Genomic DNA, 13,374 nt, shown 5'->3' on the forward strand with positions numbered 1-13,374 from the left:
CAGTGGGACTACTGCAAAACCTCCCCTTGTCCCCCTCTCCATCCCTGTGTCCACTCAGGGCCCCTGTCTATCTACTTTCCAGGGAGATTTTTTTGAAATTTTTAAAAAGATGTTATTTATTTATTTGAGAGGGAGAGTGAGTGAGTGAGTGAGAAAGAGAGAAAGTGAGCAGGGGCAGAGGGAAAAGCAAGGGGCAGAAGGAGCCTGACACAGGACTCAATCCCAGGACCCTGGGATCACAACCTGAGCCAAAGGCAGATGCTCAACCAACTGAGCCATGCAGGCATCCCCAGAGAGATTAAAAAAAAAAAAAAAATCAAAGGTTTTGCTATGCTGGGTGTTCAAAACTCAAGTGGAATAGAATTCAAGAGCCTGGGTATGACCCCTGAGGTCCTGGATGACCCTGCTACCTCCCAGTCTCCTTCTAGAACCCTCTCATCAAGCTTTTTGTGCTCCAGCCACACTGGCTGCCTTTTATTTCATTCCCCCAGGCCTCTGTGTTGGCCATTCCTCACTTATCCCCAGGCCAGATTCTTTCTTCATACCTCACTTTCAATATCAATCCATAATCAGGCCTTCCTCTGACTTCTAAATTAAGATAGATACCCCCACACACCACCGACCCCAAAAGAACACTGCACTTCATAACATATATTATATGATCTGCAGTAATAAATATGTGACTAAAACAACGTTACTCCCCAACTATCATGGTTGTATAAGTGCCACGAGGAAAGGGCCTGGATCACCTTGTTCTTCACGGTGTCCTCAGCCAGTAGAAGCCCAGGCACAAAGCAAGTACTTGGCACACATGTGCTGCATGAGCAAATGCATGAATGCAACTGATAAAATGTGACGGTCAGAGTCTCCACAGTGGGCTTTCGTGGTCTCTCTACCCAAATAAGGGTGGCAATCACATTGTAAAATGCACTATGAAGCCCTCTCACCTTTGTGAAAGTGTGTGGGGTCTCCTGTGAGGGACTTACAAGCTAGTGCCAGACCTGGATTCCAATCCTCCAACCTTCACTTTCTATGTATGGTAAACAAGGCTTTTTTTTTTTTTTTTTTAGTTTTTATTTACATTCCAGTTAGTTAACACACAGTATAATATTAATTGTAGGTGTACAATGTAGTGATTCAACACATACAACACCCAGTGCTTATCACACCAAGTGCCCTCTGCCCTCCTTAATCCCCATCATCTATTTCACCCATATCTCCACCCACCTCCCCTCTGGTACCCACCCGCAGTTTGTTCTCTATACTAAAGAGTCTATTTCCTGGTTTTCCTCTCTCTTTCCCCCTCCTCATGATTGTTTTGTTTCTTAAATTCCACATAGGAGCAAAATCATATGGTATTTGTCTTCCTCTGACTTTTTTTGCTTAGCATAATGCTCTCTAGTTCCATTCATGTCACTGCAAATGGCAAGATTTAATTCTTGTTTATGGCTGAATAATATTCCATTTAGTAGATATACCACTCCTTTATCCATTCACCAATCAATGGACATTTGGTTCTTCCCATCATTTGGCTATTGTTGATGGTGCTGCTATGCATTAGGCTGCATGTATCCCTTTGAATCAGTAATCTTGTATTCTTTGGGTAAATACCTAGTAGTACAACTGCTGGATCTTAGGGTAGTTCTGTTTTTAACTTTTTGAGAAACCTGAATACTGGGTAAATAAGATTCTTAAGCCCTTTGAGGAAGTTCTACTTCTCACTATATCAAATAACTTAAAATGTATTCATGTGCCATCTAAATATAATTTATTTTACATGTAATTTTTAAAGTGTTGAGTTGCTACTGGTAGGTTGACTTAATGTTACACTTTATAGATATTTAATTAAACACATTTATTTTGTTTCTTCCATTTTCTTTCTGCATTTTTGAACTATTATGTAATTTACTTCAGATCTCAAACATTTTCATTGGTTCTTAAAAATGGTGTAGGACATAGGCTCTGTGCCCTTAAGATTTAATATGTTAAAAAGAAAAAGCTTTGCACATGGGCCCTCTTAAAGGAGAAAAATTACTGGGAAAAAATCATGAAAAGGCAAGGGTGAGAATGTGTGTTTGTATGTGTGTGCGTGTAATACAAAGATCACGCGGTGACCAGCCTTATAATTAGGCAACAAGTTAACCACTCTAGGTAATCCATTGGGTAAGGTAATTATGGACTCTAATGTTAAAAAACAAATATAGTATTTATAGTTTCGTTATCAGGCTGAAAAGACATTACCTCTCACCTAATGCTGTGCATGATGAAAGCAGAAGTAAATGTGACATAGGTCCTCCCCTAAAGCAGCTCACAGTTTGAAAAGATAGAAATTACAAAATGCTTACACTCAGTAGTTTTATTGTTAGTAAATAACCATATTGGGCATTATGCAAGTATTTTCTCTATATTCTAAGTTATAGCAAATGAATAAAATGATAAATTACAGACCATTTCCAGGAGGTGGAACTTCTAGAATGGTATGTGAAGAGTTTGATGAAGACCTTGATGAAGAGCTCTCCCTCAAAGAAACATTGATTCAACTTGTCAAGATTATCTAACACAGCCTTTAAAGTCTCTGGAAATTGATCTAAGGGCTTCCAAAATAATGAGATGTATTTATTTACAAAATATGAAACTCGGGACACCTGAGTGGCTTAGTGGTTGAGCATCTGCCTTCGGCTCAGGGCATGATCCTGGAGTCCCAGGATCGAGTCCCACATCAGGCTCCCTGCATGGAGCCTGCGTCTCCCTCTGCCTGTGTCTCTGCCTCTCTCTATATATCTCTCTGTGTGTGTCTGTCACGAATAAATAAATAAAATCTTTTTTAAAAAATCTGAAACTCAGAAAAATAGGAGACTGTGACATTTGAAACATGAACTGCATCCATTATCCTCAGTTCCATGTTGTGGAAGAAGTATTCTGGGCAGGCTTAGCAGCCAGGGAAGAGCTCATCTTCCCCACCTTCCTATTGCTAAAGACCTATTCAGGTGGGTGGGGCAAGGTTAAAAATAAAAGCAAGGAAAGAATATCTACACAGAGACATCAGAGGCTGCACACTATAGGGGGGAGAGGGGAGATACACTTTGCAGAATTAGTCCAGCCAAGTCACTAAACAAATAAACAAATGAACAATAACACAAACCCAACAGCAACAACAAGAAGCCAAGGGAGAATCCGAAACCAGAGTTGTTACAATAATATTATCTAAAATGTCCAATCATCAGCAAAAAATTATGAGTTATTCAAAGGGGGTGAAGGGCAAAAACTCTTTGGGGGGGTGCAGATGTGGACTTTAACAGACTTCAAAGCAGCTATTATAAATATATTCAGATAATGAAATGAAATCATATTTAAAGGATTAAAGGAAAAAAATAAAGTATTAAAGGAGATTATGATGACAATTCATCAAATAGTGAGTATCGATAAGGTATTGATCTAGAAGGATAAGAACTAAATGTTAAAATGGTATTCTTTGGGTAGTAAGAATGTATGGTTTTCGTATATTTATGTTTCCTTATCTGTATTTTATAATTTTCTCCAACACATATGTATTGTTTTAATAATAAAAGTCTATTAAAATATGCTTGAAAACTTTGCTGTAAACAATAGGGATTCAGCAAAATTTCAAACTGGAGAATGCTGTGATCAGATCCTACTGGCAGATACAGCCAGATTCTAGCTCGGACTTAACGAAAACTCAGTTGTATTAGTGCAGTCTTTTCTAAAATACCAGTTAATCGAAGCCTGATGGCAGTTGGGCCAGGGGTGCATGTTGGCAGGTTTTATGACTACAGAAAAAGCAGGAAGGCTCTAGCCTCTCTACAGGCTTCTTTTCTTATTTGCTGTTTCCATCACTCCCATAGCCATACTTGCCTTTGATGCCTACAAACCTATGAAGAAAGCTGAAGGGGTTAAACATCTGGTATGTCTTTGTCATTTCTACATAAATTGAAAAAATTTAAGTCATAGACGTTTAGAAAGAAGATTGATAAGCTACCTTTTATTCGATCTACTCTCCTAAAAACAAGTCTCTCTTAAAAAAGGAAAAGATCGGGATCCCTGGGTGACTCATGGGATCTCTGGGTGGCTCAGTGGTTGAGCGTCTGCCTTTGGCCCAGGGCGTGATCCTGGAGACCGGGGATCGAGTCCCGCGTCGGGCTCCCAGCATGGAGCCTGCTTCTCCCTCTGCCTGGTGTCTCTGCCTCTCTTTCTCCCTCTATGTTTATCATGAATAAATAAATAAAATCTTTTTTTTTAAAAAAGGAAAAGATCAAACTGTGAAGAATGGATTCTAACCTCCCTAAAAATAAAATGCATAATCTGGATGTAATATTCTTCCAACGGTGACTTTTCTGTGAAATTGCAAACTATCTCTTTAAGCAGGTCTATCTCTGGTTGGGAACTTCAGACTCCATTCTGGTGGATGAAATGCTTCACTCATAAACATAAAATAGCTGCATTTTCCCACTGCATGATACAAATAGGCACAGAAACCAAGTTTGTCATGTTTTAAAAATGCAGGATCTAAAGAACAGAGCATAAGGCCCAACTCAAACTGTCAAAGAGTATACATAACGAAAGGTTAGATATAATGTCATTAGGTTCATAAATATGATTTCACAATAGATAATTGTGTTACTGAATTGCCTTGTTGGTAATTGAGTCTGGAAGGAAACATTTACTCTAGAGCTGAAAGTTTAACAGGAGTTCATGATTCATGGATAGCATGTAATGATACGGAAAAAATTTCAAAAATGGAAATTCTAGGACATTCCAAGGAAAGTAAGAACTTTCACCAAGTGAACTTATCTGCAAGGGGGTCAGCATGAGGAAACAATTAAGTGTTTGTGGGGGTGTCTGAGGGGAACCACAATGACCATGGTTATTAACCTATTCTATTCTCATTGCCTCTTTGACATTACCTAGTGCTTTGGTCTTATCCCAATAAATCATTGGCTTTGGGGGATAACATAAACTTGAAAGCATAAATCCTTACCATCTTGTCTCCCACTCATGCTTTCCCTATCTCTGCTAGATATAAACAACATGGCCATTTGTAGCAGTTTCCAAATGCAATTGAGCTCTCAACAATGCTTCATCACTACTTTTGTCTGACCTTTCTCCTTGGTTGTTATATTAAGCTTTAGCTTTTCTGTATACCTAACTCATTGACCAAACAAAATTAAGCCACCTGAACTCATCATCTACATCAACAGATCCCTTTATCTACAGCCACACTCACCTTTAAGTTCTTTCCCCAGATCTCAAAAATGAAGGCAAGCCTGTCCACCTGTGTTTTCAAATATATACTCTCCTGCCTCGTCCTAGGCATTAAAGCATCAGTTATACCTTCCTTTTCTTTATGATCTCTATTTCTCCCTCATAACTGGTTCAGTGTGGTATTGTAATCAAATACAAATATATCAAAGCAGACTTCAATGTGAAATCCAGCTCTACTATTTTTTTCAAATTCCAGTATAATTAATGTACAGTGTTATATCAGTTTCAAGTGTACAATATAGTGACTCAGCAATCCTATGCATTACTCAGTGCTCATCACGATAAGTGTCCTCCTAATCTCCTTCACCATTTCCCCCATCTCCCGCCTCTGGTAACCACCAGTTCTCTGTATCTGACTCTGTTTTTTGTCTCTTTTTTTCTTTGTTGTTGTTATTTTTTAAAGATTTTATTCATTTATTCATGAGAGACACAGAGAGAGAGGCAGAGACATAGGCGGAGGGAGAAGCAGGCCCCATGCAGGGAGCCCTACATGGAACTCGATACCCAGACCCGAGGATCACACCCTGAGCCAAAGGCTGACGCTCAACCACAAAGCCACCCAGGTGTCCCATTGTTTTATTCAGCTCTACAGCTTCTCAACCTTGTAACTTGGAGTAATATTTAATCAATCTGTGCCTCAGTTTCTTCAGCTGTAAAAGACAAAAGTAGTCCCAATTTCATAAGTCTGTAGTGAAAACTAAATAATTATATATAAGGTATTTGGTATAGTGTCTAGTACACAAATAAGAGCTTAATCAGTGACACTTATTTTACTATTGTCATCATTGACATTATCCTCAACCTGTAAATCTGCTCAAGTCTTTCTCATTTAAAAAGCAAGCAAAAAATCCACCCCTGGGTGCTATGCTCCTATCCTTCCTCTCCTTCACTCTCATATCAGCTTTTCTGAAAAGAGTAGTCTCTGCTCTGTATCTCCCCTCCCTGACCTTCAGGTCACTCACCAATTCATAGTCACTGGCCTGCCAGCACTTCACCAAACTGACAAATTGACCAATGAATTTCTCATTTCTCTGGCTGATTTTGATATTTTTCCTCTAAACCACTGTTTTCCAGTAATTTTTTTATGATATATCTTGATGTGGTTTTCTCTGGCCTGAAATTTGTTCACAATGTTGGATCCATAAGTTTATCGTTTTCATCAAATTTAGAAAAATTTTAGATGTTGGTTTCTCAAATATTTTTTCTGTCCCCCTCTCCTCTCCTTCTGCAAGTGTGATTCATGTTTGGCCACCTGATGTCCACAGACCACTGAAGTTCTCTTCATTTTTATTTTACACTCCTTCTTCGTTTCATTTTTATTTTTTAAATTAAAAAATATTTTATTCATGAGAGACACAGAGAAAGAGGCAGAGAAACAGGCAGAGGGAGAAGCAGGCTCCCTGCGGGGACCCGATGTGGGACTCGATCCCAGGACCCAGGGATCATGACCTCAGCCAAAGGCAGATGCTCAACCACTGAGCCACCCAAGCATCCTTCATTTTTAATAATATCTATTGTTACATCTTAAAGACCATGAATCTTTTTCTTTAGTGTTTAATCTGCTGTTAATCCCATCCAGTGAACTTTTTTTAAATCTCACTGTCTTTTTCACCTTTAGAAGTTTGATTTGAGCCTTTTTCTAGCTTTCCCTTTTCTCATTTTATTTATGCTTCCTTCCACCTTTTTTTCAACATTCAAAATACATTTTAATATCTGTTCTGATGTCCTTGTCAATTAATTCTACTTCTGTTCCACTCCATTGTTTGACTTTTCTCCTCATTATAGGTCATATTTTCCTGCTTCTTTGCATGCCAGACATTGTGAATTTTACAGTTGATTATTTTTTTTTATATTCCTTTAAATATTTTTGGGCATTGTGAGTCACAGTTAAGTTACTTGGAAACAGTTTGATCTTTTCAAGGCTTGCTTGTAATCATTGTTAAGGAAGTCCAGAATGATCTTTTGTCTAAGGCTAATTTGGCCCCACAACTAAGTCAATACCCTTCTACATAGATTAGGAGGTCTTTCTATTTTGGTTGGTGGTGACATGAACGATTGGTTCTGTGTGGGTTCCAGGTATCATTCCATGCTCTCCTCTCTGGGAGTTCTTTCTCCAGCCTCAGCATATCTTCACAAGCATGCATGATCTCTGGAGCTTTTCTTCTACACTCTTCCCTCTCCTTACCTATGTATTTTAGCCAACGTGGCCTCCCTGAATCCCAAAACCTGTCATCACAAATCAGCAAGACCACTTGGTTCTGTTTGGGTTCCCCCCTCCCCATGCTATCACTTGGAAACTCTGAGTTGTAAGATGGCACAATTATAGGTCTCAACTTATTACGTACCCCCAGAGATTAATGTCCTGTGCAATCTGTTGTCCAAAGTCTGAAAAACATTACTTCATCTAATTTGATTTGATTTGAGTTGTTTAAGGCAGTAGAGTAAATCTGGTTCCTGTTACTCCATCTGAGTTGGAAGTGGAGCCCCAGTGACCTCTTAATTATTATATTCAAATGACATTTCTCTGTCCTTAGGTTACTTGATAATTTTATGACATTTATTACTATTGGCTTATTTTATGGTTCATCATTCCTGGAAATCTCTCCTTTTCCAGGTCCTGTAACATATAGTCTCACAGTTCTCTCTCTTAATTTTCTGTTTTCTTCTATAGTCCTCCCTTTAAAAGTTGGTGTCATCCAGGATTTGGTCCTTATCTTTTTCCTCTTTTTAAATTATTTGCTTTCCCCAGGGCGTCTTATTTACTTCCATAGTCTGAGATACCACTACCTGCTGAGGACCCCCAAACAGAGGGGTCTGCAGCCTGTCATTGGACAAGCTAGAACTTTATTTGGGCAAGGGCCTTTTAGGACTATGGAAGTTACAATTAGAGAGTAATAAACATCTTTGTCCAACACCTGGAATACATGAAATTGTTTACTTAATACAATATCAATGTTCAGGTATTGTGATCATTTTTTAGAGAGAAATTTAGGATTATGTATCATTTTATCCTTTTATAGAATAAACAAAATCTACAATTCTTTACTGAGCGTGTGGCAATAGATAACTAACCACTTTCCCTGACTCTAAGTCTGTCTCCCTTGAATGTGTCCTCCGTGCTGCCAGCAAAACACAATCTTCACCTTGCTTTAAACCCTTCAAAGGATTCCATCATCTTCAGGATTGATTATAGGTCCCTTAACATGGTTTATAAGGGCTTTCATTACCTGGCAGCTGCCACTCTCTCCAAACCTGTCTCCTCCCTTTCTAAACCTCCCATGGCCATTTCAGTTCTATGTTGTGTCCTGCAGAATGATGCCTTTGCCCCTGTCCCCTAAGATGTCCACATCCTAATCACTGTGATATATCTAGAAATATGTTACTTTACAGGGCAAAAGACACTTTGCAGATGTGATTAAGAGTGTGGACCCTAGGGATCCCTGGGTGGCTCAGTGGTTTAGTGCTTGCCTTTGGCCCAGGGCGCAGTCCTGGAGTCCCGGGTTCGAGTCCCACATCGGGCTCCCGGCATGGAGCCTGCTTCTCCCACTGCCTGTGTCTCTGCCTCTCTTTCTCTCTCTGTCTATCATAAATAAATTTTAAAAAATCTTAAAAAAAGAAAAAAAGAGTGTGTACCCCGAGAAGTGGAGATCACCTGGCTGGGCCCAATCTAATCATAGGTTAGCAGAGGACCTTCCTGGCCATGTTGAGAGGGATGAAATGGAAGAAGGAGAAAGATTGGAAGTGTGAGAAGGACTTGACCCACCAGAGGAAGGGGGTCATGGGACAAGGAAAGTGTGTAACCTCTAGAAAAGGAAAAGAACCAAATACTTTGGTAGGGCCTGCAGAAAAGAATATAGTCCTGCCTACACCTCAGTTTTAGCCCAGTGAGACCCATATTGGACTTTTGACCTACAGAATTATAAGATCATAAATTTATATTGTTTAAGCCACCAAGTTTGTAATTGGTTAGGAAAGCAGTAGAAAATGAGTACAGTGCCCAACCGTACCACACCTTACATGTTCTGTTCTCCTACCTTCAATTTCTTCTTTCTCCTGTCCACTTGGGGAACTCTTATTCTCCCTTTAAAACATCTCTGTGGTAACCACCTGAGACACCTCCAGGGAGAATTACTTCTTCTTCTGTATTTCTAGATGCATCTATTATTGTACACATGGTGCCCTATTACCAAAATATGTTTAAATATCTTTATCCCACTACACTGCACATTCTTTGATGATGGAAGCCCTACCTTATTCATCTTTGAGCCCCAGTGCATGGCTTGGTATCTTGTAAGTACTCAATAATGTTCACTAACCAGTTACTGATTTGAGCTTATCTTAAAACGAATGATGCAGTTGGAAGAACTCTTGTTCATTCACTTGTCAGAGAAAGAGGAATAGATTCAGGCAAGGTAACTTGGCCTGAGCATAGACTCAAAAAAGCAGAGAATGTGCTGTACAAAACTAGCCGCCTCACCCACAGATTCTCTTCTCCTTTCTGTGTGGGCGGCAGGGTGCACAGGACGAGCAAAGAGTCCCTGCAGCCAGCCGTCTTGTTCCTCTTCTGGTGGCCTGCCACAGGAATTCGAGGGGGAGGCTCCAAGTGGCAAACAGGGCCTCCCAAGAGTTTAGGTTTCAAGTGCAGTGGACATCGTGTAATGCAATTGCTTAGCTGTATGTAAGCTTCAAAGTTAAGTTATAATCATTTTAAGATAATGTGTGCAGCCAAATAAATAAAAAGCATGCCTAAGCATGTACATGCTAAAGGGTGGCATTCCTTTAAAACACTCACATTTGTCCCCTGGAAACTGCAATTGCTTGGAACTTTATCAATCATTTATCTCTTGTTTAAGATTTTTCCCCCTTTTCCCCAAAAAATCATGAGGAGAAATGGTAGCAGGATGGAGTGGCTGTAAGCCTGGGAGGCAGGAAATGAGCCAGACTGAAACCCAGCTGCTTCTTCAAGAGCTTCAAAGGGCGAACCAATGATTGAGAGCAAAGAACTTGACTGGGCCAAAGATATAAGGGCCAGTCACATAGGGTCCCAACAGAACTGGAGTCAGGAAACAGAGCCAGGTTAAAGCCAGTGAGTGACTAACGTCAGGAAATAGTACACAGAAGAGTAGGGGGCGGGGGCAGGGGAGAGGGATGCTATGGGCTCCAGGGAGGATGGTGTTGCCCAGCTGGCTGTCACCAATCGCATGCAGAGGTGCCACCTCTAGTGCACCTTTAAAGATCTTGAGTGGGTTTAGGCAGTGAAAACCCTGAAACAAAGCTGGGGCCCTTCATGGCCAGGGCATTTCTCACACAAGGATTATAAATGTATGAGGGTCATGTCCACAGCTAGTCAATTAATTGTTCATCTCACTTTATAATAGCTCACAGACCAAAGCCCCTGCTCTGACCCTGTCCTCAGGAGCTGTTATTGTGAATGTGGGCTGACTCTCCAGACCTGGCTGCTCTCTCTGCTGCGGAGTAGGTGTGGGCACCCACCTTTTGGGCCTCCTTTGGTGTGCCACCAGCACCGCCACTCAGCTGGATGCCAGCAGAGGTCCCCCAGCTCTGGGCCTTGAGGTTGGAGGGAAGGGATATAACCTCTCCCCACAACAAAGAAACTCAAGACGTCTAGTGCCCACCTTCCTGTTTTGAAGATGCTTCTGCCCACAGTGCTCTTGCCAGTATTCACAAGTCATAATTTATTTAGCATAGAGGCATCCAGGAAGCCACCGGCACCAGCATCACCCTCCACTTCCCCTTCTAGCAGGCAGATTGTGAGGGACAATGAAGTCTTTGACTGCTGATTGAAGAAGTGTGCTTTAAAAAAGAACAAAAACCCAAAGTTGCAGCTTGAATTTCCCCATTGATACTATAAAATGGAAACTTGGGAGCAGAATATGGGGATGTTTGAGTTCCACTCTTGTTCTTTTCTTTCTTTCTTTTTTTCAACAAGAACATTTTTTACTTGATGCATACTTCGGAGTACATGGTTCTAAAAGATATATATACAGGGCAGCCCCGGTGGTGCAGCGGTTTAGTGCTGCCTGCAGCCCAGGGCGTGATCCTGGAGACCATGGATGGAGTCCCTGGATAGAGTCCCACGTCAGGCTCTCTGCATGGAGCCTGCTTCTCCCTCTGCCTGTGTCTCTGCCTCTCATTCTCTCTGTGTTTCTATGAATAAATAAATAAAATATTTAAAAAGATATATATACATAAATGAAACATTTCACCCAAGAAAGATAGAATTACACATTTTCCTCAAGTACACACAGAATTCCCTGGTTAAATCATATAAAAAGAGACATAACAAACATTACAAATTTAAGAAGACTGAAATCATACTGAGTATATTTTCTAACCATAAGGGTACAAAACTAAAGATTAGCAATAAAACAAAGCTGGAAAATGTACAGTGTACATATTAAATAGTTACTATGTAAATACTAAACAATACACTACTGTACAAGCAATGGGCCAAATAATAAATCAAACAACAAATCACAATATATTTCAAAACAAAAGAAAACACAATATTCCAAAATTATGGAATGCAGCAAAAGCAGATGTTAGAACAAAATTTATGCTATAAATGTCTATATGAAGAAAAAATAAAGTTCAGATAAACAACTTAACACGATACCACAAGGAACAAGAAAAAGAAGAAACTTAGCTGAAATTTAGTAGAGGAAAGAAATAACAAAGAAAAATCAGAAATAAATAAAATAGAGACCAGAATAAACAATTATATAACATTGAAAGTAATGGCCAGTTTTTCCAAAATAACAAACAAAATTGGCAATGCTTTAACTACATTAACTAGGAAAAAAAGAGAGAAGACTCAAAAACCAAAAAGAGAACTGGAAAACAGTACAACAGATGCCATAGAAACACAGTGTGATAACAAGATTATTGTAAACAATTATATACTAACAAATCAGATAACAGGAAAAAAACCAGATAATTTCCAAAAACACATAAGTTACCCAGATTGAGTCATGAATCTTGAATCCAAGAAATAGAACATCTTTTTAGACCAGTAACAAGAATGAAAGTTGAATTTGGACTCAAAAATCTCTCAGCACAGAAAAACCGAAGACCACACAGTTTCATTGGTGAATTCTACCAAACATTCAAAAAAATAATTAATGACAATCTGAATCAAAATCTTACAAATAGTGGAGTAGAGAGAATGCATTCAAAATCATTCTGTGAGGCCAGTATTACCCTCATATCAAAACAGCATTAAAACAAGAACAGAAAGTCTAGTTGGTCTGATACAAGTATTGCTACTCCAGCTTTCTTTTGACATCCATTTGCACTACTAATGTCTCTCTGCCCCCTCGCTTTCAATCTGAAGGTGTCTTTTGAGCTAAAATGAGTCTCTTCTAAGTAGGTGAGTTCTACTCTTGTTAATTCACTGGTAATGGGGCTTTAAATTCTGGCAGCATATTTGGATGAGCCATTTAATTTTTGCTAAATTTAATCCAAGTATTTTATTCTTTTTGTTTCTATTGTAAATGGAATTGTTTTCATAAATTCATCTTTAGATTGCTTATTGCTAGTGTGCAGAAGGCATTTAATGTTGTTCACTAAAATTTTTAACCATGAAAATAGAACCATAAAATAAACCATAAAAATTAACCATAAAATAGTCGTCTTCACTTTGGTGTCAGCCTTTTTTATATGTTCTACAAATGTTTCTTTGAGCCTCTTGTTATCTTGATGTATCCTGAGCATCTAGAATAAACTATCTGACACTAAGGTACACAAAAATATTTAATGAATGAGGCCACTATATCTCACATATTCCACAAAGTACATATCTTGTCAGTGTTGAAGTCTTGCTCCCATGTCTGTCTACCAGGTGAAAAGCTCTCTGGAGGCAAGGATCAGTCTAGTGCCCCCAAAACCTTGCATAGTACATGGCATGTGGCAGGTGCTCAGCACATGTCTGAAGAACCGAACAGTATCTAGCAGAGCAGGAGTGTGATGTAAATGATCAAACATATCACAAAAGGAAATTTCAATATATGGCTTTCCCTCTCCACATACACACGTGAATTGGGCCAAAATGATCAGTAAGGACATCAACAAGAG

At 39.4% G+C, this 13,374-nt stretch overlaps 1 protein-coding gene across 7 annotated transcripts in view; it reads right to left on the minus strand.

The window, feature by feature from the left end:
- The window catches only part of CCDC146 (coiled-coil domain containing 146), a 118,544-nt gene that overhangs the window by 37,778 nt on the left and 67,392 nt on the right, over nucleotides 1-13,374 (minus strand). The window lies entirely within an intron of this gene.

Source organism: Canis aureus, chromosome 21 (genome assembly GCF_053574225.1).
Source record: "Canis aureus isolate CA01 chromosome 21, VMU_Caureus_v.1.0, whole genome shotgun sequence".
Taxonomy (NCBI): domain Eukaryota; kingdom Metazoa; phylum Chordata; class Mammalia; order Carnivora; family Canidae; genus Canis; species Canis aureus.